We start from the raw sequence: 21,208 nt of genomic DNA on the forward strand, positions 1-21,208 counted from the left end.
ATCGATTTTAATTACCAACAAGAGATTGGATGTTTGGGTTCGAATAGGGCGGATCAAAGGGAACTGACCGAGAACACCTTTTGTTGTGGGTCGGAATAATTTCGATTGCACTAGACCGAAAAATCTCATTTCACTAACAAAAAAATTAACGCTACTAGGGCAAAAAAAATGAAAAGAAACAACTGATCTCACCACGAATTGACAGGAAAAATAAAAAACATGCCAACGGAGCAAAGACGGACGTCCCAAAAAATTACGACGGAAACATTAATTAAATGTCGAAAACAACGCCTTCTAGTTTTACATAAAATAATTAAAATGGGGTGGGTGGGGCGCATGCGTTTTAAAATTGTTGCTATCTTCAGGGGTTAGTTGTAGGGGAGCGGGTGGACCGAAGTTAGCAGATGGTTGGACACAGTTGCAAATCAGCTTTGGAGTTCTGCAAAGTAAGTCTTGGAACGTTTTATCCGAAATTAGTGAATTTTTTCATTGTAGAGCTCTTTGTGTTATATATTTAAATTAATTTTTATAAAGAAGAGAATTAATAATGATTGAGGTTAACTGCAAATGTCAGTTGAAAAAATCTAAACCCACATTTGTAATGAGCGGCAAATTTCTTTGACATTCATAGCTTCCTTGATGCTAGAAATGTTTATTTATAAACACTAACTTGTATAAAGTCCGTTTTTTTTTTTAAAAAACCACCAACACCGCAATCTCCTGCATTACAACCGGCAACGTTGCCTAGTGAGATTTTTGGTGAAAAAAAGTTGTCAAATTTTTGACATTGCTGAAAATTAGGCAGTGTTTCCGTTAAAAACGTTTCTTTTACAGCCTGTTGGATTTCAAATCAAATGATTTAATAGTGAAAAGACTCTGCACAGCCTGAAAGGTCGTTTTGTGTAATCAAATTGTCAATTAGGCAGCTAACCTATTTGATTTTATCACCAAAAGTCACCATCGACGACGTTGCCGGTTGTAAAGTGGTGGGAGAGTGCGGTGTTGGTTTTTTAATAAAAAACGGACTTTATGTATTATTATTATTATCTTTTGTTTGGTTGTTTTTGTCAAGTGTCAATCAATCAATGTTTTCTGAGATGTCAAATATTGTAAACGGATCGACATGATATACAGGTGTCCCAGAACTCATGCAGGACCCGTTAACGACATACCTATACTCTGTCTTACATCCTAAAAGTGTTTCATAAAGATTTTCATCTAGCCTATGATTTTCTGTGCAAATTAAAAAATGTCGCTTTCCGAAAATAATACTTGGTTACATAACCTCGAAATACTTTTCAAAAATCATGAGGTAAAACACTACTCTAGAACAACTAGATTGCTAAAGGGAGACAAGTGACTCAACCTCTGTTAATTTTTATGTTTGTTCTTTTAATTCTTTCTCTATTATTGGCGATTTTGACATGTGACAAGTGACACTATTGACAGAAGTTGAAAGTGACAGGATTAGTTCAAACAGTGCAATGCGAGTGGCACAAAAGGAACTACAACTAAATAATTACAACTATAATTACAGTTTTGAATAAATATAAATGTGAATATCAGTTATAATTAATTGTTCTATAAAAAATTCACACAGCAGTTAATATAATTGTTATTGTCTGAAAGGTTTTAAAATTAGAACTGTGCCAGATACCTTCACCAAATATAACTTAAACATAGGTAACAACTGAAACATTTATGGATATATCAAAACCATTGAACGAATTGTTTAGAAATGAATATCATGTTCTCATCTATCAACCATTTAAAGCACCTTTCCATAAAATCCCAGCTCTTGTTTTCCAGTATTTTAAAATACGTAAATCATACTTTAAGTCTGAATTCCTCGTATTTCAGGCTCTTAAACTATGCACAGCTTAAAAGCCTCGTATTTATCATTTTTTAAATCGTTAAAGTTTTGTAAGACATTGCGGCGATAACAGTGGAAACTTGATGTTGTTTGCTCAAATAAGACATTTTAGAGTACGTCGACTGAATGCGACATACGTTTTAGTCTCCACTGCCTACTCGACTCGTTTATTAACTCATCCACTTTCTTTGTTTCGGAAACAATCAATCTCTTGTTTGACAGCTTGCTACTTCGATTTTCCCGTTTCGTCGTGACATAATAAATAATTTGACATTTCTTCATCCCAGAATTAGTTGTTTTCCTTTCGTAAAATTTTAAACTGGGTATTCTCCCGTGTCTCCTACATTCTCTTCCCCGAGGAGCCTGTTAAAATTTAATGAAATGTTTCATAATTCATCGTCAACAATGATAATTATCAGAATTTTCTTTGGGCTCGTTGGAAAAACGCATTTTGTGGAGATAAGAGAAGACGAATGTTGGTATGAATAATTTTAGATAGGTACACGAGTATGGTTGTGAAAATGGGCATTTTTCCTCGCTTGCTTGGCTTTTAATTGAGATCATTAGAATCGCACGGTTGATAATCAAGAGAAATTCTTAACGCTAATTAGTCCGATTTTCCCAGACCGAAAAATAACCTCATTGCGAAAGTGGAACGGTATAAATCTTTGCTTAACTAACAAGGATATTTTCCTAAGAATTTGAGAACCGTCCCTTGGAAAAATGAGCGTGATGATTTATTCGTACATCCTGTATATTAACGAAGTAATTAACGGAAGAAATCGATATTTTTCAGGGAAAAAACGCAACGTTATTAACAGGTAATTATAGATAACGATTTTGTCAATACTCAGCGTGAAATAGGAACTCACTCTATGATTAAAATGTCATTTTTATCATTAGACCTGAAAGGTAAGCGACACAACACACCTCATTATTTTACGTTTAATGGACCAATAAATTGGAGAAAATTTATTTATAAACACTTCATTTGTAGAGGGAGGTGTTTGGGGGACTATTATAATAAATTAGCTTTTGTGTTACCGAGAGAGGCATGTTCAAAGGCGACATTTTTTCGGTGAAAAGTACAAATTCTATTTACGATGGTGTGACAACGGGCTAGCAGAATTAGCGGTGCTTAGACGTTTTTTGCTGTGTTGCCCGGTGTGGGAATGAGTAATGGTGTGGATCATTTGACCAAAAAAGACTTACGGGAATTTTTTCCTCAGACTAGCCGGTTTATTTTTTTCAGTTTTCAGTTTTTTATATGATGCCCGTCTTTTTTATAATTATAAATTGCAGAATGAGGTTTTTCGATATTTATTTTAGTATGAATATATACATCAGCGGAGAGATTTGTTAATTATAAAGCGAGAGTAGAATTTTTTCCGCACCGATGTAGGCAACCCAAAATACGCGCCTCTCTGTCTACTTGTAGGAGAGAAATTTAATTTTACAGTTTGAAACCAGACGACGTAATTACATGTTTTCAAGCCAGTAGTAAAAAAGTACTTCTTTCCAACTTTAAATGTAAATCTTTTGTCTGATAGCGTAATGTAATTTAACGTTTTTTTCTGCATAAATAACTATATTCCAGTGACGTTTCAGTCTCGACTTTTATACTCTTATTATCTCCATGTTTCACTCAGTGAATTAAGAGATGAAGAGCGCACCATATAAAATTCAATTGACTTCATACTTGTGAGAAATAACTATATTACCACGCTGATTATACGAACGACTGTAACCCAATTTTTCCCAATATAGTGATGTAATTTTTTTTATTCACAATCAGTCAACAATTGTTTATTTTCTAACTTTTCGTAAGGTGGAAAGTGAGCTGTTACTACGGTAATTCACTCCAAATGCCAGATAACTAGATTTTCATAAATGAAGTAGGCCGCGTTACTGAATTTGACATTTCTATCTTGTCATTTGGCGTCGAAATTGATTCCAAAAAGGGTGTGAAATGGATGCTGAAGCTTCTATACCGTTTAAAACTAGTACATTTTCCGGAGAATTTTACAAAAAATGAGAAGAATGTCAACATTTTAACAGGAGAAACAACCGCGTCTCGTTTGACTGCAGGAGTTTAACTTTTTAAGTGAACAACTGAAACAAGGTCTGACATTATGTTGCAGGTTATGATCACTCTTCGTTCACATTTAACATTAACGGTGTTCCCTCTAATATAATTTAACTTGTTAGTTTTAAGTTTCGTTGGTTAAATATATTATTCATCTTACTATTCAAGATATTTATAATAATGAAGTTGTATGGAAATCAAAAATTCCTAACCTGAAACTTCATGAATTGACAGTAGCGACTTTGGTAGGAGGTTGAACCAAATTGAACTACTTATTCTCTTGATGCGTGCGCGTGTGAAAAAGTGTTAGATATATCCACTCCAGATGAGTCATTTCCAATGTAGAGCATGGGCGGAAGTAATTTGGTAACAGTTTTTGGACGCAAATAAACATTTAACAATATTGGACTTTTCACTTTCTTTATTATTTTTTTAATATGATTGTGAATAAAATAGTATACAAACCTCGGTAGAAGTTCGATTCCTATCTCTCGAAAAATTGTCCACCTCGGCTGACGCCTCGGTGACAAACTTTTTCTCTCGGGAGGAATCAGGAACTTCCCACCTCGGTATGTAATCTACTATTAGGCACGATCAAAGTGCGAATTTTGAATATTTTATTTTGAGCATTTATCTAGTTCTTCGCGTGTACGTGAAAAGCGGAAATTGAAACTGACGACATAAGTCTGCAACTTGAAATCACCCTAAAGCTAGTCAGCGGTTATCTGTCGACCCACTGGCTGATTTGGAAATTTTAATTTCCACGATAATGACACTTTCATGTTAATTTCGTCGTTGGGTAAGTTTTTAATCGCGATAGCATGTGTGTAATATGTGATTTCGTACCGTCATAAATCTTTATAATATCACTTTTTCATGCGCTAGTGGCGAGGATGGATGGCTCTCGTTTCATGTTTATGTTTGGATTACAGGTTTTAACTTTTCCTTTACTAATGTATTACTTCACGTAAATAAAAAACATTGGATTCACTCGAAATTTAATGATTTACCACAACTGACCTATTTGGGGTAATTCTCGTTCTGTTGATGGCTCGGTACGTTGTAGTTTTAACGTCGTTGAAATCTTTATGAGATGGGAAGAGAATCGTTGTATATCCACGTCCGCGGCTCTTAATGTTTAACGATTTTTTCCAAGTTAGTCGCGACTGAAATCCGTTTTTTCTTTGTCTCGCCGCGGAGTAATTGCCGTTTTAAAAGCTTGTTTATATCGCGATTTAATTCTCTTAAAATTTCGAGGAACAAAATACAGTTGTGTGCCACGAATTGGAGTCTTTTTCTGTTTATGTTTCTCATATTTTAGAAGTTGGAATTCGCTCCATAAACAGAAAAGCGAAATATGTAAGTTTCGTATTAAATATTGTCGTGTTTTCTCGAGGCCTACAAGTCGTAAATACGAGGCGCTCAGGGTTTTAACGTGATCAGGTATTATATACAGTGGATGACGCAAAAGTATCCCGGCGCATCCACCAGTTTTTCTCGCCAATTAATTGTGTCACTGAACCTTCCACGTGTAAACGCACTTAAAGGCGATCGAAACTGAACTTTACGGCATTGTTAAATCCATTTATGTCCTATTAATGAAAGGTTATGTTCCGATGATGATTGCTCGTTCTAACTCTCAACTTTGCCGTCAATTCCACGGTTCACTCTGAAACTTGTAAGGTTTTTGTCTATTCTTCAGTAGGAAAGTAAGTTTGACCAAAGTTTTCCCGGGAAATTTTATTGTATTTTATCGTATTCTCCCCACGCCCTTCGACGTGGAAATCCATAAAGCACATCACGAAAAAAACTAATTCCAACTCCTATAAACGAAATCATGTGACGCAATTAACAAGTGGTCATGGACGTCTTCCACCACAATTTAATTTATTTAATTTATTTTTTTAATGTAGAAGTTAGTTGTTTTTCGGTCTCTTATTCAGACTCGGTCGCTATCTCGCTTATTTAAGAAGCAATCTCAAAGTATTAGTACTCATTTTACGCAGAATTTTACAGAATAAGTGAGTTATAGACGATCAAAGTTTCGGATATTGGATTTTGAGTTGGAAAATTTTCAAAGCTCAATATCTCCAAAACTAAAAAAGGTTTTGAGAAACGGTTTTCACCATTATTTTTCTCGGCCCATTTTACTTTAGAATCCGCCCTCAAAAGTCGAAAATTCGTTGGTTAATTTTTTGGGTCAAAAAAATTTGCGACTCAACCGATGAAAAATTTTCAATTTTTGTTTTTTTTGATCGCCCCTCGTAAACTATTTGCTTGGTCGATTTGAGATTTGGCTAGTGGATAGATCTAGAGCTGCTTTTTTGATCGATTTATAATTCAATTATATTAAACGCAGTTTTCGCCCTGAGACAGCGCTTTGAAAATGACTCTAAAATCACTCTCTGAAAATGTAATTCGGTCGATATCTCGTTTATTTGTTAAGGACATTTGAGCTATGTGGGCTTATTTAACGCAGAATTGCGCGCTGAATCCAAAAATATTCTTATTTTTTTTGTACGGCAACAAATAACTCAGTTAGAGGCGTTTGAAATTCTAGTTTGTCGCCAGAGGGCCAAAATTTTGGAGGTTCGAAAACGATTTTGTTCGATATCTCCGAAATTATGGATAATATCAAACAACTCTTTTCGGAATCGTTTTTTTCGCAATTTTTTTCCATAAAAATCGATCTTCGATAGTTCGAATTCGAAATTTTATTTTTTTCAATGTAGAAGTTAGCTGCCTTTCAGTCTCTAAATTAGAATCGGTCGCTATCTCGCTTATTTATGAAGCAACCTTAAAGTATTGCTGCTCATTTACGCAAAATTTTTAATCCTCGTAAACTATTTGCCCTCTAGAGAAATCCATAAAGCACATCACGAAAAAAACTAATTCCAACTCTTATGAACGAAATCAAGTGGTCATGGACGTCTTCCACCACAATTTAATTCAGTATCAGTGGGAACGAAGGAAGCTATAAATTCCGCGGAATTATTTTTTTATCATCGGAAGGCACGAGTCCTAAAACAAACTTATTAAAACGTTTTATTGTGTCCTGGATCGGGAGATAATCGAGTCGTTAAGTCCATAAGGGGCTTTTTCGATTAAGTTTTTGGTTTTGTTGGCGCGTGATATCGCAATTAATGAAATACTGTTTGTCCCAACGAACCTCGAGAGCAATACATATTTAATAATCCGGCAGCGAGTGAGTTAAACTCGTTCGTGCAAACCCCCGGAGTTTAAAAATGTCCTCGAAATTAAGCTCTGAAATTCTACTAGCATTCGTCGTTACTCTTGTACTTCGACCCGCAATTTGATCAACATGTTTGGTGAAGTTTAATCTGGCTTTGCGAGGACCTAAGTAAAGCGTGTTTTGTTCAGACAACTCCAAGACGTAAACTCCGTTATGTGCTTCCGATAGATTGGTTTAAATGGAAGACGAAGTTTGTTATTAATAATCCAAACATCGTTGAATTGCGTAAATATGGCGTGGGCTTAGACTCGGTTTTCTAACTAAATCTTGTTCGGTGTGGGGAATTTTAATTTGGCGTTTTCACTTGCGAATTGTTTAAAAACAGGTGATTTTTTGCTTTTAAACATCGCTCTAAGCAGCCTATAGGGACCACCAAAACTTCGTTAAAATTTCACTCAAAATAAAAAAGGGAAAATGTGATGGATGCGCCACGTATTGTGCGTAGTCTTAAGATAAAATTATTAGACATAATTCGTGAAAGTTAAGGAAATGAGCTTGAAATGACGCAAGTTTCTAGTCAAAATTTAGGAATCGCGAGATAATAACTTTCCAATTTGGTTAATGTTGAAGTTCGCACTCGGATTTTCTGCCAAATTTGGCTTCAGTTCGCTCTAAAATTACTTTAGCTCCATTCACAATACATCTCGGCGTGCACTTCTTTATGTCCTTAAAAACCCCTTTTAATTAATCTTCACACTGCACGATCTGATAATGAGGGCACTTTTACGATTGTATTGAGGTGTTGGCTCCCAACTTTAAAATTTATCCAATTACAGCGTCGACTGTGAACTTAGCTCGCAATGAAAGTTTCGGGTTTTTCAGTCGACTCATCGAGACTGCATTCTCTTTATTGCTGGATTTCCATTGTTAATGAGGGTCAACTTCCACATGTCAGCGACTAATGTTTTCAATTATTAAGGATAGCTTAGGTCGGCTTTGTGTTCAACTTCCTCTTTGTTGTTTTAGTTTTTTTCAAGCGGGGATTATTTATGAACATCTCGGGGATTAGTGGGAACTGTTTGAGTGTTGTTTGTCTGAGACGTCGTGGTGTTTAATGAGCTCTTTAAACATGGAAAAGGGACGAAAAGTTAAACGTGACACGTGAGAGAGGTCACGAATTGAAAAATTAAGAGCTATTTTGTTGAATTTGTTTCTCCCTGTGAAATTTCCATTAGGGTTGTAATGAATTATGAATTTCAAGCCAGGTGTAGACCCCGTTTCTGCTATTAAATTCACCAAGGAGCCTGAAATTGCCCGAAGATATTTCAAGTTTATATTTAAACATGACCTACAAATTTCCCTGAAATAATAAAGTAATGAATTATACTAATATTTAGCTTATTTGTATTTTATTACCGGTCGTAACGCCTGGAAGTGGAATTTTAACTCGGTATTGATCGATGCCGGCAAAGTGGCCAAAGACTTAGTTCTGTCCATTCGTAACCTTCGAAATGTTCAATTTTTTTTGGGATTATCTCTATCACACCGTGCACTTGAAGCCGCTTTGGCTTAAACCTAATTTTCGCCTGATCCTGTAAGGAGCAAACTCCTAATTGCAACGCAGTTTAATTTCCTTTGTGTTTTAATTAATATTAATTTGGCGTTTTGTCTCTCAAGGTACAAAAGCACTTAGCTTTTAGCTTTTCAACAAAAGAAAAATTACAGGGGCTTTCGTCGTTCTAAATAATTCTAGATCAATTTTTAACCCCAAGGAATTCCCGCCCTGTATAATTAAATATAGGAAAACTCGCTTAATGTTGATGCAAACTGGCAGAGGGTAGCGATATTAATTTGAATTTTTCCACCGCTTGTAACGAACAAACAAGGTATTTTCGAGTATGCAAAACTGACATGTTTTTGAGCGATGTTGAAGACTCATAAATTCCGACCATTTATCATTAATTTCGGTTAACATTTTTACTGTTTTCCCAGTAATTTCATAATGAGTCGGTTTCCTTCAAGCTTGTTTCCCTTTCCTAATTCTTGGAGTTATATTCTTAACTTCTCCGCCAATAAATTGATATAAAAGCAAGGCTGTCAAGGGAATTTCATAATTAAATTTAGTCGTTACGCAAATTAGATACCGCGAAGAAACCTGAGTTTTTCACGGCCGAAAATGCTTTCGAACAGAGCGGAAATTTCACTCATAATTACAATAGTGGGTTTGCCAGCAGATCAAAAACTTTCAAGATCGAGTTGCAAAGTCGACAAGTTTTAGGGGATAGTTTCGTAAGTTTATTCACTGAAAAGAACAGTTCTTGCGGAAACTAAAGCGTGTAATCTTTCTGAAAACATTTCAGAGGTCATGGTGTAATTGTAACTGTAATTCGGTGTTCAAGAGTATACAAATCGGGCTTTATTAAGTTGTGTTCAATTAATCAAGCTTCACAAAATAGTTTCGCGTTGATTGGAATTTTATTTCAACTCGTTGGGGACTTATTTATTCGAATTTGCCATTGTTTAGACCCGGCGCATCCACCATTTTCAACAATTTGTGATTTAGGTAGTTTCTGTAAATCTGCGAGTTTGATGTAACTACGTGGGTAATTTATTTTTCCAGCGCGTTTTTATTTGTCGTTATTGATTGTAAGAGATAATTATGCGTCATTTCATTTTTATCCGCCTTTACATGCCGACGTTTGTGTGTGCGTCAGAGCAATTTTCACGGTGATTGCGCCTTTTCTATGCATTAAATTGGCATTTCCACATGTTCTAAATGGTAAATTAGCCCCAGGATTTGGTAAGTGAGGTGTAAATGCTTCTACTGCTTATAATTTTCTCCGGGTAAATTTGCATAGGTGATGTTAGGAAACGACGAAGGTAATCTGGAACTTGAAAATTTTATACCTTCCTTTAAAATTCCCCAGTTTTAATGGAATCTACAATCTTAGAAAAGCCGCCGCCTAAAATATTAAGCGTAATTATAAAACGCGGCTAATTAAGAACTGCGTTTCAAAGGCACCAATTGATTAAATTTTAATAGTTCAATTTCGCGGAGCAATTCCTTCTTAATTTTGACGACGCTCTCTTAGTTCCGTTATCACAATATTACAATCAATATCTACGCATATCATTAACTTTCAAAGGAACGAACGTTCAGAAAACTTAATCCAATCTTGCAACAGTACAGAGATAGATAAGATACTTTGTTATTTTCCGTTGCGATCTGAACGCTACGCTGCAATGTTTATTTTATTAAGGTTTTTGCTTTTCTTTCTCCCCAATCTCGGCCTTTACGACGGTCGCATAGTATCCTAGATTACGACGTAAAAGAACGCACTCTGGAAAACGTCACATGTCCTCTCTGGAGCCGAATCAGCAAAACGCTCGCTGAATTCTTGAATGCTTTAATGTTCAAAAATGAAAATCTAAAACTGTTTTATTATATTATAAGAGTCTGCAAAAGGAGAATTAAAATATCACGAGAGGTTTCCTAGAATCGACGAGTGCAGTAACCGCGCTGTAAGTAGGTATACATGGAAATTAAAAATTTATGGAGAACATGGATTTTTTTCCTGGCTGAGACTGGGCGGGTCAGTGCGAGGGAATTTATAGATTGACGTAAGAATATTGCTGGGAAATTCTTTTCATAGACCGGCGGACACGAAAAATGGGGAAATTTGACGGGGAAATTGAAGAAACAAAGATAGTTCTTCGTCTTCACTTTCATATCTCTTCCTCTAAACTTATTTTGGTTGTTTTTTATAGATACAAATTTGTCTCTTTTGCTCTATAATTTTGAAAATTAGCACAGTTATTACAGAAGCCAAATTTACCAAAGCGTCAAAATTTCGTTAATTTATCGGTCAAAATAACAGAATTAAAAAAAATCCGAATAAGATTAAAATTTTTACTTGAGGTATAAATAAAAATTTCTAAAATTTACCTTTTTCTCTATAATTTTGAAATTTAGCACAGTTAATAGACAATTTATGGGCATTAAATTGTGAAAATTTTGTTGGCTTATAACAAAAAATACTAGAATTACAAATTTTAATGGAAAATGTTTGAAATTTTTGTTGTGTTTTATAGATAAAAATTTCTATAATTTATCTTCTTTGCTCTACAATTTTGAAATTTAGCACAGTTATTTAATATGTCAAAAGTAACAAATTTTTCGAATTTCACTAATTTATCGTTGAAACCTTCAAAATTACAGTTTTAATTAAAATTATTGGCAACTTTTGATTAGCCTATAGGACAAGATTTTTAGAACTTGTCTTTCTAAAATTTTGTTTCTTAGCTCTATAATTTTGAAATTCACCTCAGCAGTTATACAATTTATGGGCATTAAATTGCCCAAATTTTGTTGGTTGATAACAAAGAATACTAGATTTCCAAATTTTAATAGAAAGTGTTTGAAATTTTCGTTGTGTTTTATAGATAAAAATTTCTATGCTTTGTCTCCTTTGCTCTAAAATTTTAAAATTTACCACACTTATTTAATATGGTAAAAGCAACAAATTTCCCGAATTTTACTGCTTTTTTGTTCAAATTTTTAAAACTAGTTTTAATTAAAATTGTTGGCAACTTTTGATTAGCACAAGAAACAAGAATTTCTAGAACTTGTCTTTCTTGCTTTATAATTTTGAAACAGTTATTACAGAAGCCAAATTCATCAAAGCGCCCAAGTTTAATTAATTTGTCGTTGAAAATACCAGAATTACAAATTTTATTGAAAAATATTTGAAATTTTTGGTTTAATGTAGGGAGATAATCTAAATCTCTAAACTTATTTTTTTTATTACACTAGTCATTCAAATTAGGAAAAAATGTGTACAGGAGAAGTGTAAAAGTCTGGATTTAGAGTTAATCTTGAAAATTGTTTTTTGTTGTTCTACTCGTCATTTTTTCTTTAGTTTTTCTTGAAAATTTGGAAAGTTGGGGGGTGGAATTGGAAAGCCAATTTAATAAGCTTTCCAACGATTTATAAAACTAAATTTTTGAAAAATTGATTTCATATCTCGAAAAACTTAGTTCCTTATTTATTTTTTGCTGATGAAGAGTTTTTAGTTTGCAATTGGAACAACAAAACATGTTGACTTGTGTTATTGTACAAGTTTTTTTAAAGGTTTTCCATAGTGGGCTCCAACTGCTTCTGTGTTTCCGGAGTCTAATTCCACCAGTAACTCGCGAGCGGCTCCTTTCCTTGAATTTCTTAATTGAAGTTATTTTTTCTGAATTTTACGTAAAATACATATTTTGGTTCTTCGTTTATTTCGTTTTTTTTGCGTCTCCTCACCAATAGATCCTTAAAAAAAAACAAGTAAATTACAATGGAGAAAAGCGAAATTCATAATAATTTCCCGTAATCTACTTGTATCAAGGTGTTGTAATAAAGCACAAAGTATAACAAAGTAGCCGTGAATAAGGACTGTCTTAAACATTTTAAAAGCCGTTACAAATGTATGTTTCACGTTCACGACGTTCAATAATGACTTCCACTGCATAATACGACCGCAACCTGTCCAACCCCATCCAGTAGAACATTACTCAACCCTCCACCGCATACACACGACAAACTTAGAGGTTCTTAGTGGTGGTTTCACCTTCATTTAAGATTGTTGATGGTCATCACCTAATGGACTAAAGTCCCAAACAAGTAAAACTAAGCCTCAGTTGAATATTTTATCTCCGACGTTACCTTGTAAAAAATGAAAATATCGCGCTTGCATTAATTGAATAGATCAATAGAACGAAGGCGAAACACGCTGAATTCGTGAAATTGTAAGTAATCAGGATCTTATGACAAAACATTGTTTAAATAATGAGATATGCTTTAGAACGAACGAGAACTGAGGCGTGTAATTTAAATTCACTACTTTTTTCGCTCCAGAGATAAATATCCCATGTTATAACTCCCTGTTTTATATTCAGACAAATAGCTTCTGTGATAAGAAACACCGGCATTTACTGAAGCTTACTTGTAATACTTTTGATATTAAAATTACCGTCATTATTCTGTAACTACGTTTTGATTACAATACAAGCCGTAATGAGACACAAATCATATTTTCCCCGAAATTGGATTGGAAAATTAATTTGGGTGTGGGCACGGCAAAGCTAATGAGAAAAACTAAGATCAATGAAAAAACGTGCACGAGTTGTAGATTGTGTGATAGGTAAAGTTTGACAAGTATACGCAAAAATGGAACTGGGGCGCACCTTCGTGACTGCTCTGGGTCAACGTGGAAATATTAACTATTTAAACGGCAAAGTTTTTCGATACATTTTTTGGTTCATCGTGTAAATAAATTCCATTACCGCTTTTTCTCCGTCTACCCCAATTTTTCTCCGTTGTGTTTCCAAATATTGTTCATTTTCGGTTGTTATTACTGCCATCCACAAATATCCAACTAGAAAAACAGTTTTCATTGAAATATTGAATCACAATAGCATTCGGCTCGGTGCATCCACCATTTGCTGTTCGAGTCAACACATTTCCGAATAAATATAAAATTCTGGAGAACTAGCTTCCCATTTACATAATTCGACTGTGTTTCTGTAACGACACATGTAGCTCCAAGCCATTTGAAATTATCTTCTTCCGCACCATCTTCACATAAATATTTATCTGGCTCCGACATCATCCGGCTAGATAAAACGATTTCTATTTTAGCTCTCTAATCTCAATTATGACCCAAAGACAGCTTTTTGAAGCTGCTTTCATTTCAATTAAAATTATTTTCGCCGGCATTGTGAAGTTTAACAAGTTTAGGGCTTCATCGTGGCTCTGACTTCCCGGTGAAATTAGATCAGCACGCAACAACAGCCGAGTTGAAATTATTTTTACTCGGACAAATGATTTCAGAGGGAACTAGTTAAGCGGGAGAAAAGTTTGTGATTTAATCGCTATTATTTGTTTTATCCGTGGAGTACCGCTTGGTACCGCACTAGGTCCCTTTCTTCCGAGCTTGATATTAGAATGTCGATGTTGTTTCACCACAGATGCTCAGCCCTTGTTAGCTTGTTAGTTTTCTTTCCATGTTCTGGCAGTTAGTTCATCAAATCCATCGCCGAGATTCGTGTTTGGGGATAAACATAAACAATTTAGAGCCGCCGAAACGTGGAGATGGGGCGAAATTATTGTCATCGGAGAGTGCAGCATTTAAATTGTCGCTTTTCTCGTAAACGCGGCGACGTGCATATCATACGATCATCGAATTAGTGCAGTGTAAATCCGAAGAAAAATCGTTGGCTCGAGCATACTGATGAGTTCGGGTCTACAAACTCGTTGATTACCGTGGGTAGATCGTAATGATAACTTTGAATTTGCCGATCTGGCGAAAAATGCCGCTTTTAATGAGGAGGCGGCGAATTTGTCCTGATTGTGGATTGATGGACATATTGTGTATAATCTGGGCAATCTCGCTCTCTTGCTTACGAATCTGGTAATCTGAAAATGTGCTAGCCTATTAGTAATCCGCCATTATCAACAAATTACATGTCAGCAGGCGGGTCGCCTGATTACTGATTGTTATCGCCGGCAGAAGAGGGAAAGAGTGTCATTAGGTAAGATATCTCCAGCAGCGTTCGCTTCCTGCATATACAACCCCAAGGATACGATATGACCGCGTCCGCGTTATTACGCCCAGCTAAAATTAGAGGTGTTTAGGGGAGAGGCTAATTACGGATTTAGATTCATCTGGATTGCCAGCAGGGGCGGATTTGCCACATTTTCAAAGCGGCCAGTTCAGTTTTTTCGTACTAAAAACAGAATTTCGGGTGTTAAATTTCTAAAACTAACACAAATTCTGTTCGGAATCTTATGAAATATACATTCCGGATCGATCTAATTTGTGTGTCTAGACGATAAAAAAATCGCAAATCCTTTCGTATTGACCTTTCCAAAAATACGTTTCGAAAAACACCTTTTGGTGCTCTTCATAATTGATTTTGGTCCCCATCTAGTTCAATTTAGACATTCATAAAGTAATACCCACAAATATATCTGACGCGACATCGATTTAATACTCAATTTAATTAAGTTTATTGGGCGCTCGAGAGGTTATTTATGTCTAATAAGGACTCGACCGTTCTTTAATGACCGGATTAATGTCGTGTCGAACGCAACCATTTTTTTTCACCAGGTGGTGTATGTTTTGCTGTGAGGGTGGGCTTTGAGGCTACTCTGACAGAGTTAATTAAACCGGCTTTGAGCGCATGGAAAAAATTAACATGTCACACAAAAATTTTGTGGACAAAGTGACAGTATAATAGGATATTGTTGTAAGGGAACGATTGGGGTTGAAGGTTTTCCGGTAAGGGAATCATTATCAATTAGAAGTCGGATAATTAGTTCTTTTTGCATCATTTATTTTACTGGGATTGGACGTCGTCCTGGGTCAAGATTTGTTAGTTATTAACGGTTTAAATTGTCGGCTTGTCTTTTCGCAACCCCACTTTTCCGAGAAACCCAATAAAACGAAGCTTTTGAAATTCTAATCTGACATCCGAGTCTTTTATCCATCACTTCGGAAACGGAGCTAATTACATATTTGCATTTTAAATGACATCTTGCGAAGGCTTCGCTTTGAAAAGAGCACAAATAAAGTTTGTCATTTATCCTCTCTTATTGTAACACCTTTGATCGTTACGTGTTACAATAACCAATTCTATTAGACAAACAACAATAGTCAGAGGTTCCAGACTACTTTAGTTGGTACTATTGTCATGACGAATGTAGAGGGTAGTAACTATGACTCAGGCCTTTAGCTAATAGGGGGGTGAATGATTTATCAGGAATTGTACACGAGTGAGTTCGAATCTACGAAAACGAGACTATTATTGGGGCAAATCGATACAAAAAGGGGTCTACATCGAAGGAATTGGAGAGGTTATTGGGAAGGAGATTTGCTCCATTGTCGCAATATTGTTTTCTTGTAGATATTTCTTGCGCCAATTTGCGTACGAACTCCGAAATAGTTTAAATTCCACGTTAATATCCAAATTTTCGCGGCCTTCAACCTTCAGTAACTTTTTTTATTCCGGGTGATGTATCGGATCGATAACATACTCCGGCCCCGGAGTTCCCGGTGAAGAATTTAAATTATCATGCAGGCCGGGTGCGAAACAGCAGATCTGTTTTTTCCTCCGGACGATTTCATCTGGATACAATAAAGTTAAATTTCATTCTCAGAAAAAATGTAAGACGGATTTATCCAAGGCGTCGTGATTCAAAAAAGCGTGTAGAATCCGACGCTCTGGCAAAGAGTTAACAATCCGTAAAGCACGACGATAAATTAAAGTTCACTTTCGTCGCAAAAGTCGCCATAGCTCAATAAAAATCCCGTAGTATGCATGCTCGCATCCGCCGAAATAATTCGATTTGCTTTTAATTTAATGACTGTAAAATCTTGCGAGCTAAATTCAATCAGGCAGCCGGATTGAAACGACAAAGCTCTCTGGACCTTTTAATTTCAAAAGGTAAAGCTGTAATATGATAGCTTTGTTCAAGAATTGAATTTCACATGAAACAATACTCCATTCAGATTCTGAGCTTTTCAGATCAATCCAGACGATCCGGCCTTCATAATTAGCAGGATTATTCAGTGTGGCGCCATTATTTGGTCGATCAGGCGCGGACAGACAATCAAACTATTTTAAGTTCCGCCCGAAATGTCATTGGGGAAAAACAACGGCAATTAAGGGATGATTATTTTTACTGAATACATTTTTAAATATTTCAACATATTCCCTTTGGCCTGAATGCTAGTAAATATTTCTTGTGTTCCGTTCCAGTCGAGTTAATTAGATTTGATTTTCCCAGCTTGGAGATGTCTCGTCTGAATCTGTTAAACCTCACACGCAATCAATTTTTTCCTGAGGAAGATTGCGTTTAAAAATTCATGTTTTGAACCACACGAGATGAACTCAACGAAGGATACTTGTGCGCTTTTTTCAAGTTCGCAATTGCTTCATATTCAAAACAAAGGATCTTGTCAAGTCCATTTATTAAGTTCCGTCATGCTTTTCTCCCGTAATTGAAAAAAGAAAGCTTTAAAACGAGTTCTTTTTGTCGCTGTTTCGTTTTGAAAAATCACAAAGCATGACGACAAAAGAAGTTAACAAGTCCGTGCAACTTTTTTTATTAAAGCTCTCCTCGATCGCGCTGTGAAAGAAGGGTGGACATCAGAGGCGTCCGAGAGTCGTTCCTAATTCAAACAAGACCGGATAATCACCACGTTAACTACCGGATTTGTCGGAGTTTGCCAGAGAAAATTTACTCCGGGAATAAAGTTTACTGCCGGTTTATCTGATTCCGGACAAGGAGCTATTTAAATAACCCAGTTACGAACACTTATCGGACATGCGATTTCACTATACAAACCCATAATTAAAGCGACGGACGTTTCCTTTTATAACGAACCAATTAACGGGTCGATGCTGTGTCAACAATCAAAAGACGAAAAAGTGTTAATCCGAACTCGCAAACTCGATTTAATGGAGATTTCCTTCACCAAAGGGGAGGATTTAAACTTTCAACGTATTAATATTAAACTACACATTTCGGAGTAGTTATTACTTATTGCATCATTAATTCAGGGTCTATATGTGACACGCAACCGAAGGTTTAAGGCCACGAGGTCACAACGCATCAATACCACCAATTTACCAATTAACTTCAACCACACGCTAAAACATTTACCACATTTATGGGAAATAAATAAATTCTGCTGTGGTTAGAGGGTTATTGAGTGGATGTGGTTACCAAAAATGAACTTCAACACTAATTAACTAAAGAGATTAGTCTACAGTAGATTTGATTGATCTGTTTAAACTTTGGTTGATTCAAGTAATCAGATTGTAGCAAAACTAATCAATTAATTTGTTGTTTACAGTTTCTAGATCCCACTGCTAATCAAATTTTAATCTCCGATTAACACACACTTTTCTTTTTGCATAATGACTTCCGTCTCTCCAATTTTATTTACTATAATCGCTTCTGCACCCTTCTGAAAATCCTACCCCGTTCCGTTACATTCGTTCTACATCCTTAAGCAGACAACTATCCAATAAACCCCTCTAACCCCGCATTATGAATAAAAGATCCTCCGGATAGCGAATGTATCAAACAGGCATTGAACCTATAATACCACACATTAATTCAACAACTGATCGCGCTATAATACCAACCTAAAACCTGCCTTTATGACGCTGTGTTGGTCCCAGTCCGCACTTTTATAACGAACTGATTTTATCGACACTATGCGTGGATAAGCTAGAAGTTGGTAGTATTGACGTTTATGTAAATTGCAGTGCGGAAGGCGGCAATTACCGTTGTTAAAGTATTTAATATTAGTTCCAGTGATTGGTTAAACATGTCATGTGTTTACGTTAACAGACACTTTGTCTATCAAAAATCATGCTTGGATTAAAAAAATTTACACCTAAAATTACACCTAAAAAAAGGATGATAAGGAATGATCTCGATGACATCTTTACCTGTGGAATCTGAGGAACAAAAAATATTTTATGTCCGATTGTATAATTATTGATGTTTTATGGTATTGTTTAGCGGTAATAAAGTGTCTCTTTATGGATGGCAACCGCAATGATAAAATAAAACGGCCGCTTGTCAGTGTAAAATAATGTCAAAATGCAATTTAGCTTCCTGTATGCGTTGTAAATTTCTTTCGTTAATAGCTATTCCAGCTATTTTTGTTATTTTATGCACGATTTAAGTTTTTTTCACTTGTATTTCAAATGTAAACAAAGTTTGTAACCATAATAATAAAAAGGCGCACTTACAAAACGTCACAAATTTTGGTGTCAAATTTCATTGTCTTCAGGACAATCGAATATAAAGCTTTGTATGTAATTCGTACATAATTAAGCTTTGTAGACTTGGCTTTGCTCTGCCATAATCTATAGGGCTCGTCTACAAAGACCTAAATTATACATTTATTTCATAAATAGCTATTTAGTATATGCTCCCAAAATTAGCTATTTTACGAACTTAAGTCTTTAAAATGAGTCTTTTTCGGACTCAATCCCAAAAAGTTGCCATGACACCTAATAAAGAGCAGTGGTTTAATACAACAATTAAACAATTTTATTTGATCTAATGGATACATCACTACGAATAAATTATTTAGCTTGTAAGTAAATCTAACACAATTTTCTTCACTTTTTCAGGATTTTGCATTTAAAAAAAAACCGTCATTTTTTGTGTTTATTTTAAACATTCTGATAGTAACTATGGTGGCGTGGTAACTAAAATCCGAAGCGTACTATTTTCGAGAATAATTAATCATCATCATAAAAATGGACATATCTGATATTTTAACAAATATTGGTCTGCAAAAACTGTATTTGAGGTCCTTGTAACAAATGGAGCTATAATAAAACTTTTATTAGAACCGCAGTTTTATCGGACTAGGAATAAAAATTGTTTTTTGACTCTTGGAGTACTCCTGTCATTGGCAGTGATTTTTGTCTGTTTAAGGTCGTAAAACTAATATATTTTTAGCAACAACAGCATTTCTATTGAACTTCAAATGCAATATACAATTTTTATGAGTAGCGTAAAATTTTTAATTGCATTTATCTGTTCTGGAAATTTTACACCTTTGAAATGAAATTCATTCATAAAATGTTAATTCAGCATTTGTGTTGTATTATAGTTTATGTTTTAATTGAAATATTGATGATTTTAACTGAAGTTTTACACTGCAATGATTGGACTTTAATGGCAACAACCCAAAAACAAACAAAGAAACACGTTGCAGATCAAATTTGTCAAAGTCGTACAGTTGTGTAAATCACACCGTATTTGGATAAAGTTACATGTTACATGTAAATAAAAGATTGTACATTTATAAACAAACTCTAAAAGCTCCAACAGACGTTTTTCCATTGCTGGGAAAATTAGAGTTTGTTGCAAACGCCGTAGTTTGCATTTAAAGGTTTAAAATTTTTACCTGCCCCTTAGTCCGGACGTGGTAAGACCACAGTTTTGAAAACTTTGCGCTTGTTCTTGCCATATTCCGGTCGAATGGGCGTAATCGATTACTTTTATTGTCTATACGTTGGTGTCCTTTTTATTACGGCGATATTTCCAAGCTTTGTGAGTTATGTGTGTTATGATAAAATACTCATATAAATGTTTATTGCCGACTTCCGTTATATTCTCCAACGTAACCCGTATATTATATTCTTCTAACTCCGTCTGCTCGCGCACCTAAGTTTCGTGTAATAAAATGAACTCTTATTACTGCTTCGTTTTGAGATGCACTATTTTACGATCATATGTAACAACGCTGCTTAGAACTTGGATCGTTTTCAGTCTATATCGGAGATTTTGCGCAAATTTACGAGACGACATTACAAGCGATGTTGATGTATGGAGGTCGTAAAAGATAGGATTGTTTTTACATCGTTGCTTATTCTATTTTGTTTAAATTATAACAAGGATGAACCGTGTTATTGATTACTTGAACAGAGGTCTAATGTTTTTATAAGCACAGTCCATGATTAATCATCGAACGGTATGTAAAAATTCACAAGATAAAAAAACGACATGGGATATGTACGGGATGAGAGACTCGAAAATATAAAATCGTTTTAGTTGGATTAATAAACTGGTAGTTTGGTAATTTACGAGCGAAGTTAATTTGGTACACCATCGCAGGGTTGTTAATCAGCGTTTTGTTTGTATTAGTAAATTATTGTTTTTATTTCCGTGACGTAAAGCGTCAAAATTTTGAACAAATAGGGTGGAATTGTCCCCTCGGTTTAACCTAGATTCGTATTTATTAACATTTCGACACACTTTAAAACTGAAATGGACTTTTAATGGTCGTAAACATGCGTTTTACATAAAGAATTCATGGACTCATAAAAATGAATTTTGAACATTTCAACAACAATATTAATCACTCTCAGCGAAATGCTGGTTGTCTCCTTTGCATGAAAATTCCTCCAAAAAGCAGTTTCCAACTTCATCTTTCATATGCAGGAGCAAGCTTCAGCCGCAAAAACCGAACGACCTCTC

The 21,208-nt window shown here is 35.2% G+C and overlaps 1 protein-coding gene across 6 annotated transcripts in view; it reads left to right on the top strand.

Moving 5' to 3' along the window:
- Positions 1-21,208, top strand: part of kek5 (leucine-rich repeat, immunoglobulin-like domain-containing kekkon 5 protein) — a 150,414-nt gene that overhangs the window by 407 nt on the left and 128,799 nt on the right. The gene's annotated exons all lie outside the window — the stretch shown is intronic.

Source organism: Gnatocerus cornutus, chromosome 8 (assembly GCF_029298725.1).
Source record: "Gnatocerus cornutus isolate USDA-ARS CGAHR chromosome 8, icGnaCorn1.1, whole genome shotgun sequence".
NCBI lineage: Eukaryota > Metazoa > Arthropoda > Insecta > Coleoptera > Tenebrionidae > Gnatocerus > Gnatocerus cornutus.